General features: G+C 39.4%; 2 pseudogenes; both read left to right on the forward strand.

The window, feature by feature from the left end:
• The first annotated feature begins 1,063 nt into the window (after nucleotides 1-1,063).
• Nucleotides 1,064-1,427, forward strand: LOC112863621 (small ribosomal subunit protein eS24 pseudogene; annotated as a pseudogene).
• Nucleotides 1,428-10,198: 8,771 nt separating this feature from the next.
• On the forward strand, nucleotides 10,199-11,013 carry LOC112863799 (large ribosomal subunit protein eL8 pseudogene; annotated as a pseudogene).
• Nucleotides 11,014-15,522: the final 4,509 nt, after the last annotated feature.

A 15,522-nucleotide genomic window follows, 5' to 3' on the forward strand; every position in this document is an offset into this window, starting at 1 on the left:
ATTGCAGTTCTACCTAAAGTAAAATATGCATTTAATGTGGTTCCCATTAAAATATTGAGCATAAAACCTTTGGCTTGCCTTTCTCCGGTCCTCAAGCAAATCAAGTTTGTCTTGACAAATAGGATAATGACTTCTCCAATTTTTCCCCTCTCCCTCTACTGAGTGAGAACCTGGGCTAATAAGAACATGAGGCAAGAAAATGAGCACATCTCTACTGAAGGATGAAAAAAGAAAGAAGGTAGGGGAAAGAGAGAGAGGAAGAGAAAGAATGAGGAAGGAAAAAACATATAGATCCTCCAACTCATACAAAAAAATGGTGCAAGAAACAAATAGCCAGGATATCTCTTAGAAGAGCAGTGAAAGTATCAGGTACTAAAACATATTACAAAGTCTCAATAGTTACCATCGTGTGACCTGTAAATAGAACAGTACATAGCATAGGACATAAAATCCATGAATAGATCCAAATATGTATAAGGAATTCGTATGTAATAAATATGGCAAACAAAATCAGCGAGATAAGGAAGAACTTTTAAATAAATGTTGTTGAGACATTTGGCTGGATTTTGGTAAAACTAGAAGTCCCTGGGAGCAGTTACCTTTTAAAGAGACATTTCTTAAAATGTGTTCCTCAGATCTTTTCACCAGAAAGATCAGTTACATATTGAAACACAGGTTCCAAGAATCACCCACTGAATCAAAAATTTAAGTAACTCCTGAGAACTTGCATATTACCAAGTTTCTCCGATGATTCTGATGGACACACAATTGGGAACTTCTCCTTTAAACCGTCTCTCCTGGATGATTGCATCTCTCCTGCTAAGTCAACTCTCCCTGCTTTTTTTCCCCTTTGGGTCTATAGCTTTAGCCACTACACCCAGGTAATTGAAGGCAATTGAAAGGGCACTGAAGTCCCTGCCTATTCTGTTTGACTGAAATATATAAAATTCTCTTTCAAACCCTTAGTTTAGCTAAGATAAAGCTGGAATTTCTTTATATAAATGTTCAGTAGAAAATAAAACATCTCTTTACCTCCTTGGCTGTTAGAAGCTTGGCCGCCATCATGATCCACACAGTAACTTTCTGGACCAGGAAGTTCATGACCAACCGACTACCTCAGTGGAAACAGAGGGTCATTGATGTTCTTTACCCCAGAAAGGCAACAGTACCTACGACAAGACCACACCAGACGTCCTCTTTGTATTTGGATTCAGAACCCATTGTGGTGGTGGCAAAACTGGCTTTGGCATGACTTATGATTCCTCAGATTATGTACAGAAAACGAACCCAGACATCGACTTGCAGGACATTGCTTGTATGAGAAGAAAAAGACATCAAGAAAACAGCAAAAGGAATGCAAGAACAGAGTAAAGAAAGTCAGGGGGACTGCTCAAGCCAATGTTGGTGCCGGCAAAAAGAAGGAGTAATAATTCTGCGGCAACTATCCGTGGTGATTAATCATGCAGGTATTTCATGAGAGGATTAATAAACTAAGACCTTTTAAAAAAAGAAAATAAGGGGCACCTGGGTGGTTCAGTCGGTTAAGCATGTGACTTTGGCTCAGGTCATGATCTCATGGCTCATGGGTTCAAGCCCCACATCAGGCTCTGTGCTGACAGCTTAGAGTCTGGAGCCTGCTTTAGATTCTGTCTCTGTCTCTCTCTCTCAAAACTAGAGAGTGCCCTCCCCCGCTTGCACTCTCTCTCTCAAAAATAAATATACATTAAAAATATTTTTTAAAAAAGAAAAGAAATGCAAAGTTATACAAATGGATTTGGTTATCTAGTGCTGATTTCTTATTCTCAGTTATCTGAAGTCAAGTCTCTGACCAGGGCCGGTAAAATGAGGGGGTGTACCCCCATAAATGCAGACGTTGCTCAAGACTTGCTCTGGGTCCCTCTGCTCCTTTCCTGAGACTTCACAATTCATTGCTGTGTGGTAGATAACTCAAGTTTATATGTGCAGCCCAGATATCTCCTCAAAGTTCCAGATTCGATGTACAAATGCTTGGCATATTCTCTTTTATATCTCTAATGTACCTCAAACTCAACATTTTCAAAAATGAATTCCTTTTTTTAAGTTTACTTATTTATTTTGAGAGAGAGAGAATCCCAAGCAGTTTCCATGCTTTCAGCACAGAGCCCAACGTGGGACTAAAACTCGTGAATCGAGATCGTGACCTGCGCTAAAATCAAGAGTCTGAGTGAGCTACCCAGACACCCCTCAAAACTGAATTATCACTCGCTCAGCACTACCGTCCCCACCCCCACCCAAACCAGTCTCCTTTCAGCGTCCTCCTGTCTTGGGCAAGAGCATCACCATCCGACCGGTTAGGTAAGGCCAAAGTGCTGGATTCGTTCTGGACACCACCTCTTTCCTTCACTTTCCAATGTAATCCACCTTAAAGTCTTGTGAATTCTCCCACTTAAATATCTCTCACATTTATCTACTTACCGCTACTTCTACAACACCCCCAATCCAACCTCCCCTAATCACAAGCATCTCCTAACTTGTCTCTTCGCTTCCATTAAACAGGTGAGCTAGACGATATTCAAAAGGATCGTGTTTGGGGGGCACCTCAACCCAGTTAATAATATACTTTAGTTTCTGATTGCTCTTGGGATAAAAACAAAAATCCCTTAATGTGGCCTAAGAGGTCCTATAGGTGCTCTCCTTACCTATCCCTTCACTTTCCTCTCCCCTCCTTTTTTCATTCTCTTTGCTTTAGCAACACAGCTCTGTTGTCAGGGCCTCCTGCTAACCACGCTCTCTCCCGGCTCAGACCATGTTCACCTGCCAGTGCTTCCACTTGGATTTCTCTACTCTCTTTGGGCCGACTTAGCTCTTATTCTTCCTTCCATATTTTAGCTCCGTAGTCATGTCCCTGGGGAAACTGAATTTAATTCCCCTGTTATACTCTCTCATTGCATCATGCCCCCCACCCCCAGCACTTGTCATCCATGGAATTTAACATTTATCTGTATGATTTTGTTTTTCATGATTGCCTGTGCACTAGACTGTAAGCTCCAGAGGACAGGGACTGTGAATGCTTTGCTCACCACCGGATCCCAGCACCTACCACAGTGACTGCCTCAGAGCATGGGCTCCTTGACAATACTGATTGAATGAGCCAATAAACTCATTCCCAGTTCCTTTAGTTCTTTAATGTTGTCCAGGGTGGAAATGAGATGAAAGGTTGGGCAAAGGTGTTCAACAAGACAAATAATTGCAGCTAATGTTTATTGAGAGTATTTTCTATGCCTGTATATTACTGGCATACACATTATATGCATTATCTCAGTTTGCTTTCCTACATCCTTAAAAAGTAAACACCATCACGTCCCCTATTTTAAAGATGAGGAAATAGGACTAGAGAGGTTAAAGAACTTGTCCAAAGTCATTCAGCTCAGAAGGGGCAGAGTTGAAATTCAACCCTGGGTCTTCTCTGCCTCCGCAGCCTAAGCTCTTAACCACTAAGGTGTCCAGCTCCAGTCTCCCAGGTCGAGGTTTGTTTGTACTGACCTCACTTTCATGTCCAGTGGAATTATGACTTTCATCGAAACTTCTTACTTTTTTCTCCTCCAGCTTGTGTGTTTCTAGATTACCTTCTCTGGATCCAATTGTGCTGTACTGTGCAGCTGCCGGGAGCCTCTTAGATCCCTGCCTTGTAGCCTGGACCCCAACTGCAGGGTGATGAAGAGGCTTGTTATCTGGCCTCTTCTGAGCCTTAGGCATCTTGCTTCTATTTTGAAGTCAGTACCTTCACCTCTTCTGGGCAATTCTGAGTTCCTGGAAATCTAGTATCTACCACTAACCCACTTGATTTTCAGTCAGTTTGAGTATAGTCCAAAGCAGTCATCCCTCTACTGAAATTTGATTTCATTTTACCTAGCATTTAAGCCCTGCCTCACTGAGCAGTCGTATAGCCTTGATGGCAGACCCCCCTCTTTCCCTGGAGCCTACATGTTCCTAATAACTTCCCTCTGAAGACCTAAAGCAGATTTCCTATGTCTTCCTAATTTGAAGACTCGCAGTTCTTTTAGAAATGCCAACAAAGTTTCTATTCTCTGAGGAAACCTTCTGGATCTCAGTTTGTGTAGGGAACAGTTAACTAATAGACCCTGTATCCAATAACCTTGCCTTGAGATTACTCACTTCTACAATGTTCTCTTTGATGGTACATTGCCATCTAAGGAAGTGGTTTCACAGCATATCACAATTAGTGAAAATTCTGTAAATCCTGGATATCAAAAACAAATTAATTCCTAGCATGGAAGATCGGTTATTTACTCAATATATTCACCAAGTTTCATGATTGTGCAGGTAAATTAACTCATTCATACTGGGCTACAGATAATTGATAATATTTATGCCAACATTATATTCAGTTGTAGCAAATACTTTGAGCAAAGGAGATAATTTCAAGTATCAGTTATCAAGAAGAGACTTATTAGATCATTTTTATTACTTTTTGTGGGATGAAATTGACCAGCTGTTGACTTGAGACTATCAATCATTACATTAAAGACTATTTTATACATATAGCCTTCAAAATATCAGGTTAATTTATCAAGCAAGTACTTTGTGTGAGGCACTATAATCAATGATTTACAGCTTTTTGGAGGAAATTGTTAAAGTAGCTTGTCTGTGAGCCATTCACTTTTTTTTTTTTTTTACTGGATAGGGAGGGGTGGGGTTGAGGGACTCTTCTAGGGAAAAGAAAAGAAGGCAGATGACTGATTTAGTCCCCTTGCCAAGGGTTCCTGACAAATAGATTGGAGCTATTTGCTAGTGAGAAGAGTCCTTAGCTATAACATGTTCTCAGTAGTCTGTCCTTGGCTAAAGGATCTTTTAAAGTAAATATACCCAGGGGTGCCTGCGTGGCTCAGTTGATTGAGCATCTGACTTCGGCTTAGGTCATGATCCCATCGTTCGTGGATTCAAGCCCTGCGTTGGGCTCTGTGCTGACAGCTCGGAGCCTGGAGCCTGCTTTGGATTCTGTGTCTACCTCTCTCACTGCTCCTCCCCTGCTCTTGCTCTGTCTCTCAAAAAAAAACCCCACAAAAGTTAGAAAAAATTAAACTAAATATACCCAGAATCTATAGATCTATGAGACTTCTCCTTGGACAATGTCTCTGGTATATAAAATGAAGACATTTTATAACTTAAATGCTCCTTTCCACATCAGGTTAAAAACTCACAAAAACTGATTTGGAGACCTCATCTGTTATTCTGGGAGAAAGTATAGGTTTGGCCTGGGGACAAAAGGACCTAAGGGCCACACAGTGCACCCCAGACCTCTCTGCTTTCTTTGTGCCTCTTCATTGTCAGTATTTTTGAAATGATTAGCAAATATTGGTATTAGATATTTCCCTTACGTGTGAGTTGGATTGGACATTTTGATTCTGAATGATAGCACACTTATACTATCTATTTAATTCTCTCAACCTCTAAGTTGGGTATTATTTATTCCATTCTGTAAATGAAAAGACAGAAATTTAGGTTCAAAAGCCAACCAAAAGTTACACAGCTAGTTCATGTCTACTTATTTCCAAAGTTTTCATTCTTTCTAATACATCTTTAACTAGTTTAAGTACATTATTAGTTTGAGTTTTTTTTAATATGAAATTTATTGTCAAATTGGTTTCCATACCACACCCAGTGCTCAACCCAACAGGTTCCCTCCTCAATACCCATATCCCAGTTTTTAAGAGTCTCTTATGGTTTGTCTCCCTCTCTCTCTAATTTTTTTTTTCCTTCCCCTCCCCCATGGTCTTCTGTTAAGTTTCTCAGGATCCACATAAGAGTGAAAACATATGTTATCTGTTTTTCTCTGTATGGCTTATTTCACTTAGCATCACACTCTCCAGTTCCCTCCACGTTGCTACAAAAGGCCAGATTTCATTCTTTCTCATTGCCATGTAGTATTCCGTTGTGTATATAAACCACAATTTCTTTATCCATTCGTCGGTTGATGGACATTTAGGTTCTTTCCACAATTTGGCTCTTGTTGAAACATTGGGGTACAAGTGCCCCTATGCATCAGCACTCCTGTATCCCTTGGGTAAATTCCTAGCAGTGCTATTGCTGGGTCATAGGGTAGATCTATTTTTAATTTTTTGAGGAACCTCCACACTGTTTTCCAGAGCAGCTGCATCAGTTTGCATTCCCACCAACAAAAAGTGCAAGAGCGTTCCCGTTTCTCCACATCCTTGCCAGCATCTATAGTCTCCTGATTGTTCATTTTTAGCCACTCTGACTGACGTGAGGTGGTATCTGAGTGTGGTTTTGATTTGTATTTCCCTGATGGGGAGAGACGTTGAGCATCTTTTCATGTGCCTATTGGCCATCTGGATGTCTTCTTTAGAGAAGTGTCTATTCATGTTTTCTGCCCATTTCTTCACTGGGTTATTTGTTTTTCAGGTGTGGAGTTTGGTGAGCTCTTTATAGATTCTGGATACTAGCCCTTTGTCCGATATGTCGTTTGCAAATATCTTTTCCCATTCTGTTGGTTGCCTTTTAGTTTTGTTGATTGTTTCCTTTGCAGTGCAGAAGCTTTTTATCTTCATGAGGTCCCAATAGTTCATTTTTGCTTTTAATTCCCTTGCCTTTGGAGATGTGTCAAGTAAGAAATTGCTGCGGCTGAGGTCAGAGAGGTTTTTCCTGCTTTCTCCTCTAGGGTTTTGATAGTTTCCTGTCTCACATACAGGTCTTTATCGATTTTATTTTTGTGAATGGTGTGAGAAAGTGGTCTAGTTTCATTCTTCTGCATGTTGCTATCTAGTCTCCCAGCACCATTTGTAAAAGGGACTGTCTTTTTTCCATTGGATATTCTTTCCTGCTTTGTCAAAGATGAGTTGGACATACTTTTGTGGGTCTAATTCTGGGATTTCTATTCTATTCCATTGGTCTATGTGTCTGTTTTTGTGCCAATACCATGTTGTCTTCATGATTACAGCTTTGTAGTAGAGGCTAAAGTCTAGGATTATGATGCCTCCTGCTTTGGTCTTCTTCTTCAATATTACTTTGGCTATTCAGGGTCTTTTGTGGTTCCATACGAATTTTAGGATTGCTTGTTCTAGCTTTGAGAAGAATGCTGGTGCAATTTTGACTGGGATTGCATTGAATGTGTAGATAGCTTTGGGTAGTATTGACATTTTAACAATATTTAATCTTCCAATCCATGAGCACGGAACGTTTTTCCATTTCTTTGTATCTTCTTCAATTTCCTTCATAAGCTTTCCATAGTTTTCAGCATTCAGATCTTTTACATCTTTGGTTAGGTTTATTCCCAGGTATTTCATGCTTCTTGGTGCAATTGTGAATGGGATCAGTTCTTTATTTGTCTTTGTGTTGCTTCATTATTAGTGTATAAGAAAGCGACTGATTTTTGTACATTGATTTTTATCCTGCGACTTTGCTGAATTCATGTATCAGTTGTAGCGGACTTTTGGTGGAGTCTATCGGGTTTTCCATGTATAATAATCATGTCATCCACAAAAAGTGAAAGCTTGACTTCATCCTTATTAGTTTGAGTTTTAAATGTTATTGTCTCTTGAAAGAAGCCAGATGATTCAAAAGTAGAGATGATGGGCCTTAAAGCAATTTTTGTTGCATATTTGTTTCTTTCTGCAATGTGAATTACAGTGGCTAGAAGCTAGGTTGGACTGCATTTGTAAGTGTATGAGGAAATGATACATACTAACCTCAAGTGACTATTTCAGAGGGTATGTTTAATAGCCTGAGATAGTCCCGAGCCTCAATGGCTCAGTCAGTTAAGTGTCTGACTTCGGCTCAGGTCATGATCCGGCAGGTGGTGTGTTTGAACCCCACATTGGGCTCTGTGCTAACAGCTCAGAACCTGGAGCCTGCTTCAGATTCTGTCTCCTTCTCTCTCTCTGCCCCTCCTCCACTTGCACTTGTGTGCGTGTGTGCTCTTTCTCTTTTACTCAAAAATAAATGTTAAAAAAATAGTGAGAGGCAGCAACAAAGAATTGATGACCTTATGCAGAGGGAAAATTGCCCACTCACTTACACCTGTAATGACTTAAATGAATTTAAAGGCACCTGAAGCAGAGATCCAGTCTAGATGGGAAAGCCATTCCATGACAAAATGGGGGCAGCAAGGATTTTTGGAGAGCAGTTCCAGCATTTGCCCAATCCTGCGCTATATTATGAAAATTATGTAAGTATGGGCAAGGAGGAGAAATCTTCTAATATGTGAACTCTGAGCAGTTATAGCTAGAAGGACTAGAGACTCTCTATAATTGAGATAAAATTGATAGTTTTAGTGCAAGAACATAGAAAATTAGCTGCAAATTACATGCAACAAGGAACACTATAAAAAGGAAGTGGTGTAAAGAAAACCAGATTCTACTGCTAAACAGAACAATTGTCAAAAGAAAAAATATAAATGTGTAATAAAAAAAGGAAAAATCCAATCTTCCAAATAATTGTCACCAAATTATCAACTATTTTGAAAAAAGGAAAATGATCAGTTTTGCTTTTCAGGAGGTAAAATTCACAGGGGGAATTTAGCTCCTACTAGGAGTTTAAATAGGCACCACCTTTCTGGGAAACTAATTTCGAAATGTGTATTAAGAGCTTTAAACATGTTTATATTTTTTGACTGAGTAAATTTGGCATAAATTTATCTGAAATAATAAAATTGTATACCAGGATATATTTATTTTTGAGACACAGAGAGATAGAGCATGAACGGGGGAGGGGCAGAGAGAGAGGGAGACACAGAATCGGAAGCAGGCTCCAGGCTCTGAGCCATCAGCCCAGAGCCTGACGCGGGGCTTGAACTCACGGACCGCGAGATCGTGACCTGAGCTGAAGTCGGACGCTCAACCGATTGAGCCACCAGGCGCCCCTAAAGATTATGTTCTTAATAAGGCATGAAAGTGTACCCAATGTATTATTTTTATAATAAAAACGGTCCTATACAAAAACATTCTGGTGGTAAAAATGGGTAGACTGGGAATCTGGTTTACAAAAAAAAAAGCCTCTTCTAGAATTCCTTTTGGGCAAAAAATTTTCCAAGATTGCTTTTCCAGAGAATGTTCTGGTTGCCAAAATAGACAAGGTGAATCACGCAACTGGAACTAAGATTTAGAAAAGAGTAACATGCAGGACTAATAAGATTATTTAATAAATGAGACTTTCTAATAAGGCACAATCTAGAATTGCTTCTTCAGGTACGGAAGGAAAAGAGCATAGATAAGGGTACTGAAATTTTCATTTAGGAAAATGACTTTAGTAATAATGGCAACAACAAAATATTGAACTCCCATGTGACAGTAATTGCAGTTCTGGTATCCATTGATTTACAAAATGCATGGTTGGGACGCCTGGGTGGCTCAGTCAGTTAAGCATCCGACTTTGGCTCAGGTCATGATATCACGGTTCATGAGTTCGAGCCCCACATCGGGCTCTGTGCTAACAGCTCAGAACCTGGAGCTTGCTTCAGATGCTGTGTCTCCCTCTCTCTGTGCCTCCCCGACTCGTGTTCTGTTTCTCTTCCTATCTCTCTCTCTTTCTCTCAAAAATAAATAAACATTAAGAAAAAAAAGAAAATGCATTGTGATAAACAACTTTCATGAATTCAGTAATACCTTCAATGATTAGCATTTTGTTCATTGCAATGAGGCCTATAGACATTTGAAAGATAGATGCTTACATTTGTGTGAACCACTCTGCTAATAAATCTACAGTCAAAGCTTGGAATGGTATATGAATTCACAGGTTCCTTGCAATAATTCCATGATCCCCTAGAAGGAATGGGAAACTTTCTATAGATTTGGGACAAGATAGACTAGAAAAATTCCCTTTGCTCCCTTCTATTAGAAGCACACTACATTAAAGATAATTTAATCAGAGTTGGTGCATAGGGAATGGCATTATTTCTGATATCAGCAGAATGTCAGAACAAACTTTGGCGGCTAATGTGGTAACTAATTATTTTAGCTGCTCTGTGGCTCTCTTCCCATCTAATGAGTTATTGACATTGCTCACTTCTGATGAAGGGGGAAGGGAAAGGTCAGATAGAGTCTGGGACCTAAGAACTTATCTGAGGTCCTTAGTAGATTTTTTTTTAAAACTCACAGAAGGCACACTCATCTTAAATGAAGAAGCTTTTGATTTGTGAGAACCAATTTTAAAAAGAAGCGATCATAGGCCTCTCCTCCAGCCATCCCAGATGCCGAAAGGAAAGAAAGCTAAGGGGAAGAAGTTGGCCCCTGCCCCTGTTGTTATGAAGAAGCAGGAGGACAAGAAGGTGGTCAATCTCCTGTTTGAGAAGAGGCCCAAGAATTTTGGCATCGGACAGGACATCCAGCCCCAAAGGGACCTTACCCGTTTTGTCAAATGGCCCCGCTACATCCGGCTGCAGTGGCAAAGGGCTAGTCTCTATAAACGTCTAAAAGTCCCTCCTATGATTAACCAGTTCACCTAGGCCCTGGACCGCCAAACAGCTACTCAACTATTAAGCTGGCCCACACATACAGACCAGAGACAAAGCAAAAAAAGAAGCAGAGTTTATTGGCCGGGGTTGAGAAGAAAGCTGCCAGAAAGAGGATGTCCCCACTGAGAGGTTGCCTGTCCTTCAAGCTGGGGTTAATACTGTCACCCCTAGTAGAGAACAAGAAGCCTGATCTGGTAGTGATTGCACATGCTGTGGATCCCACTGAGCTGGCCATCTCTCTGCCTGTCCTGTGTGGTAAGATGGAGGCTCCTTACTGCATCATCAAGGGGAAGGCCAGGCTGGGGCGTCTGGTCCACAGGAAGATCTGTACCACCATCGCCTTCACACAGGTTGCCTCGGAAGACAAAGGAGCTCTGGCTGAGCTGGTAGAAGCCATCAGGACTAACAACAATGGCAGATATCATGAGATCTGCTGCTACTGGGGAGGCAACGTCCTATAGCCAAAGTCCAAGACTCCCACTGCCAAGCTGGAAAAGGCAAAGGCTAAAGAACTGGCCATCAAACTGGAAAGTGGATGCTGTTGAATTTTCTGTACATAAAGTTAATAAAAAGTTCTCTTTCAGCCAGTGTCGAAGAAGAAGAAGAGGAGGAGAAGGAGGAGAAGGAGGAGAAGGAAGAGGAAAAGGAAGAGGAAGAGAAAGAAGAAGAAGAAGAAGAAGAAGAAGAAGAAGAAGAAGAAGAAGAAATAATTATATTTTGAAATCCACAGGGATCTGGCTTGAAAAACCAAGCTAAAGTGTAGAGAACTAAAGCATAGATTTCTTAAAAATTAAACATAACATAGGAAGGAATGAAGGATATGGTATGAGTAGTGTCTGGCACAGAAAGGTCAGGAGCAAAAAAACCCACCATCTTGCTTGGCTACAAAGAGGAGCCTAAAGAGAAAGAGAGAGGGAATATATTTGTCTGCTTGGGCTGCCATAACAAAAAACCACAGACTAGGTGGCTTAAACAAGAGGCATTCATTTTCTTACAGCTCTGGAGACTGAAAGTGTGAGATCAAGGTGCCAGCAGGGTTGGTTTCTGGTGTCAACTCTTCCTGGCTTACAGAAAGCCACCTTCTCACTGTGCTCTCATATGGCCTCTTCTCCACACATGCAGAGGGAGATCTCTGGTATCCCTTCATCTTATAAGGACACTCATCCTATTGGATGAGGGCCCTATTCTTATGACCTCATTTAATCATAATTGTTTCTTTAAAGACCCTATCTCCAAATATAGTCCCATTAGGGTTAGGATGTCACCATATGAATTTTGAGGCGACATAGTTCAGACCATAACAGGGGGAGAAGAGAGAAAGAATTAGGTGTAGATGGAGTCTCTCTATCTTTTTCATCCAAGAGAAAACCTGAAGTGGGGTGTTGTGAGCATCAGATAGTGATTCAAGGATAGAACTGAAGACTGAGATTAAGCATGTGGGTAATCAATCAATTATGTCTATGTCATGGAGCCCCAGTCAACTCTCTGAACCCAGAGAATTGGGTGAACTTCCCTAGTTGGCAATACTCCATGCATATTGTCAACACATCAATGCTTGGAAAGTAACACATCCTGACTGCATAGAGAAAACAATGGTAACCCCACCATTGGTACTTATCCAGAGTCCACTCTTCCCTTGGCGAAGTTTAATCTGTATACCTTCCTTGTAATAAACGATAGCTGTAAGTATAAGTACTTACAGTGAGTTTTGTGAGTCCTTCTAGTGAATTATCAATCTGGAGGGTGGTTTTGGGGACCTTCTGAACTTGTAGTTCGTGTCAGAAGAGAGGATAGTCCTATTGCAGGGACAGTGCTGCTTCCTTTAACTTCTCATTTGTCTAACTAATGTAGAGGACACCAGAGAATGATACAGGCTAGTAGCAGAGGAAGAATTTTCAAAATTCAAAATTCTAAGTCTTAAAAGAATGATCTCAGGGGCACCTTGGTGGCTCAGCCAGCTGAGCATCTGACTCTTGATTTCAGCTCAGGCCATGATTTCACGGTTATGGGATGGAGCCCCACATCGGGATCCACACTGGGCATGAAGCCTGCTTAAGATTCTCTCTTTCTCCCTCCCTTCTGCCCCTCTCATGCTCACTCTTCATTTCTCTCTCTCTCTCTCTCTCTCTCTCTCACCCACACACAAAAAATTGTCTCTTGTGCTAACACAAGTGTGTTAACTAGAATCTCAATATTTGTTCCTCTCTCACATAAAACTTATGAAATTTCCCTGGTCCCTCAATAAAAAGCAAAAATAAATGCAAAAACTTTTTTCTGTTTACATAGTTGTTGCTAATGTTTGGTCAGACCAGACCACCTGGGCATGTTGGCCAAAAAAGAGCAAAGCCAGATTCCTTCTATTACTTTTCAAGTTCTCCTGGTAAAGGGAGTGAAGAGGCCTTGGCTCCTTGAGGTGGAATATGAGATAGAAAGTTACTAGCGGCAAGCAGTGGAAGTTATATTTCAGAAATAAGAGAAGAGAGTCAATGTCATGTGTTAAACTCAACTTTTATGACAAGATCAAAATAATTTCTTAAGGATACTAGTCTTCAATTTATTACAAATTCCAAAATAATTCTGAAATTAACATTACAGTTGCAACTCTTCCTAGGGAAGAGCTTAAAATATAGTCTTTTGTTCTCCTCAGAATGCTAATATTTATATATTTTTCTCTCCCTAGATTAATGGCCTAATTTTTGTATCTCCACATCCTAACTAACTAACTATATATATATATATATATATATATATATATATTCCCTTAGTCTTGCTGAAAGTAAATATAAGTACGTGTGTATGTATATATACACATATATATGTATATGTATATATATACACACACATACATATATTTACTTTCAGCAAGACTAAGGGAATATATATATATATGTGTGTGTGTGTGTGTATGTATATATATTCTTTAGTCTTGCTGAAAGTATATATATGTATATGTATATGTATATATATATATATATATATATATATGTATGTATGTATTCCTTAGTCTTGTTCAAAGTAAATAATATTAGCATCAGGCTGAATTTATGAATTGTTATAGCATATGGCTTTGCGTGAAAAAGTTTATTTACTCATTTTTCCCATGTAGTAATGAAAAACAGTGGAGATAGAAAAATAATAAACAGAGATATATTATAATCATAAAAATAAACACAAATAAAACGTATGAAACATGTTAACAGTGGATAGAAGGTTAAGATTACAGACTTACTAGGTCATGTTTAGTATCAGGGAATGGTAGCAGGTCTAAGCTCTAGAAGTAAGTATTAGCCCTCTATATTCACTGGTCTTCAGCCTTTCACTAATCCAAGTTAGAGCACTCAAAGATTGAATAACAGCTGACAGCACTGAAGGGTATTATCTATGAATGACAAGTGCTAGTTGATTTATAATAATAACTGTAATAAAATACATAATAGCTAATGTTGCCAAGTCGTGTGCTATATGCTTTTTGAGGATTATTTCATTAAATATTTGTCAATAAAATCATTCAAATCGATCTAATGATAGAGCCTGCCCTTTAAATATGGTATATATTCTTAGGATCGTGAACAATATTTGATAATGATATCATGATTTAATTCATAAAGCTCTTTTATTTTTATTATCTCATTCAATTTTTATAACTAGTCCTAAAGACTATCTCTCCCATCATTTATCCTTTGACTTTAGAGATTTTGATTTTTTAGTCTATGGTTGTAACTGGAAGAGGGGAACTTGAATCCAGATCTTCAAAATCAATTCCAAGTGCCATTTTTAATTTTTTTTCTTTTTTTTATTAATGTTTATTTATTTACTTTTGAGAGAGAGAGAGAGAGAGACAGACAGAATTCGAAGCAGGCTCCAGGCTCCAAGCCATCAGCACAGAGCCTGACATGGGGCTCAAACCCACGAAGTGTGAGATCATGACCTGAGCCAAAGTCAGACACTCAACCAACTGAGCCACCCAGGCTTCCCTCGAGTGCCATTTTTATTGCATCATAGCTGTCTTTTCATGTGGCTAAAAGTCAGGACAATATTAATTGATTTAGAATTAGTATAAGTAAAGCTCAAGATGTTTTAATTAGTTAACAAGCCCTAGATTAGTAAGATTCCACTAGTCGTTGTTTCTCACACTTTTTGAATTTTTCTGATCTTTATTTGGGTCCCCAGTGGAAAGAGTCAGTAGGTAAATGGAGACGATCCCATAGAACAGGAATTGGCAAACTTTTTCTGTAATGAACTGGCTAGCGGTTATGTTAGACGTTATGGATCATCAGACCTCCAATTACCATTTCAACTACTCGACTTTCCTGTTGTAGTGTGGAGGCAGCACAGATAATATGTAAATGATGGGCATGACTGTATTACAATAAAACTTTATGTACAAAATCAAGTAGTTAGCTGTATTCGACTCTCAATGTAGGGTTTGTCAACCCCTCAGAAATATGAGACCAAAAATAATCTTGAGTGGCTGCAGTTGTGGTCCTTAATCAGCCACAGCATGTTCCTCAGAAATAGAACTTTTTTCTCTAGTGCTGTCATATAAAGACTGAATCCTGATACAACTTACATGGCCCAACTTTTATAATATAAACTACCAGTTCCGTGGGGGAAGCATCTTACAAATAAAGAGCTAAGTTACCTGGTTTTAAACTCAACTGCTATAGAATGTGCTTCTAAAAATCAGCTAGCGCATATTGCATTCATCCTACTCTTTTTTCTTTCTCCTGTGATCCAAATTTTCTAATGCTTATATTTGCTTAACCTCTACATCCCTCAAGATACCATCTGCTGAGTTGTAGTAGATGATACTGTATTTCTTTCTAATGTATAGATATCCCATTTCCTCCATTGGAGTGTAAGTTACTTGAGGGCAGGATCCATTTATATCTGTATATGACAGAGCCCAGGGTAGTCTCACACGGTAAATATTTGTTGAATGAATGGTTGGGCTTAATTTAGAAAGACCTTATTAATGAGGTTTCTCTGATTATAAGGGAATAAAAAACAAGAGATTGTGGATGAGAACAGAAGACAGCAAAGGCTAACAGACA

Source organism: Puma concolor, chromosome B4 (genome assembly GCF_028749965.1).
Source record: "Puma concolor isolate L17-30 chromosome B4, mPumCon1.1.hap2, whole genome shotgun sequence".
Taxonomy (NCBI): domain Eukaryota; kingdom Metazoa; phylum Chordata; class Mammalia; order Carnivora; family Felidae; genus Puma; species Puma concolor.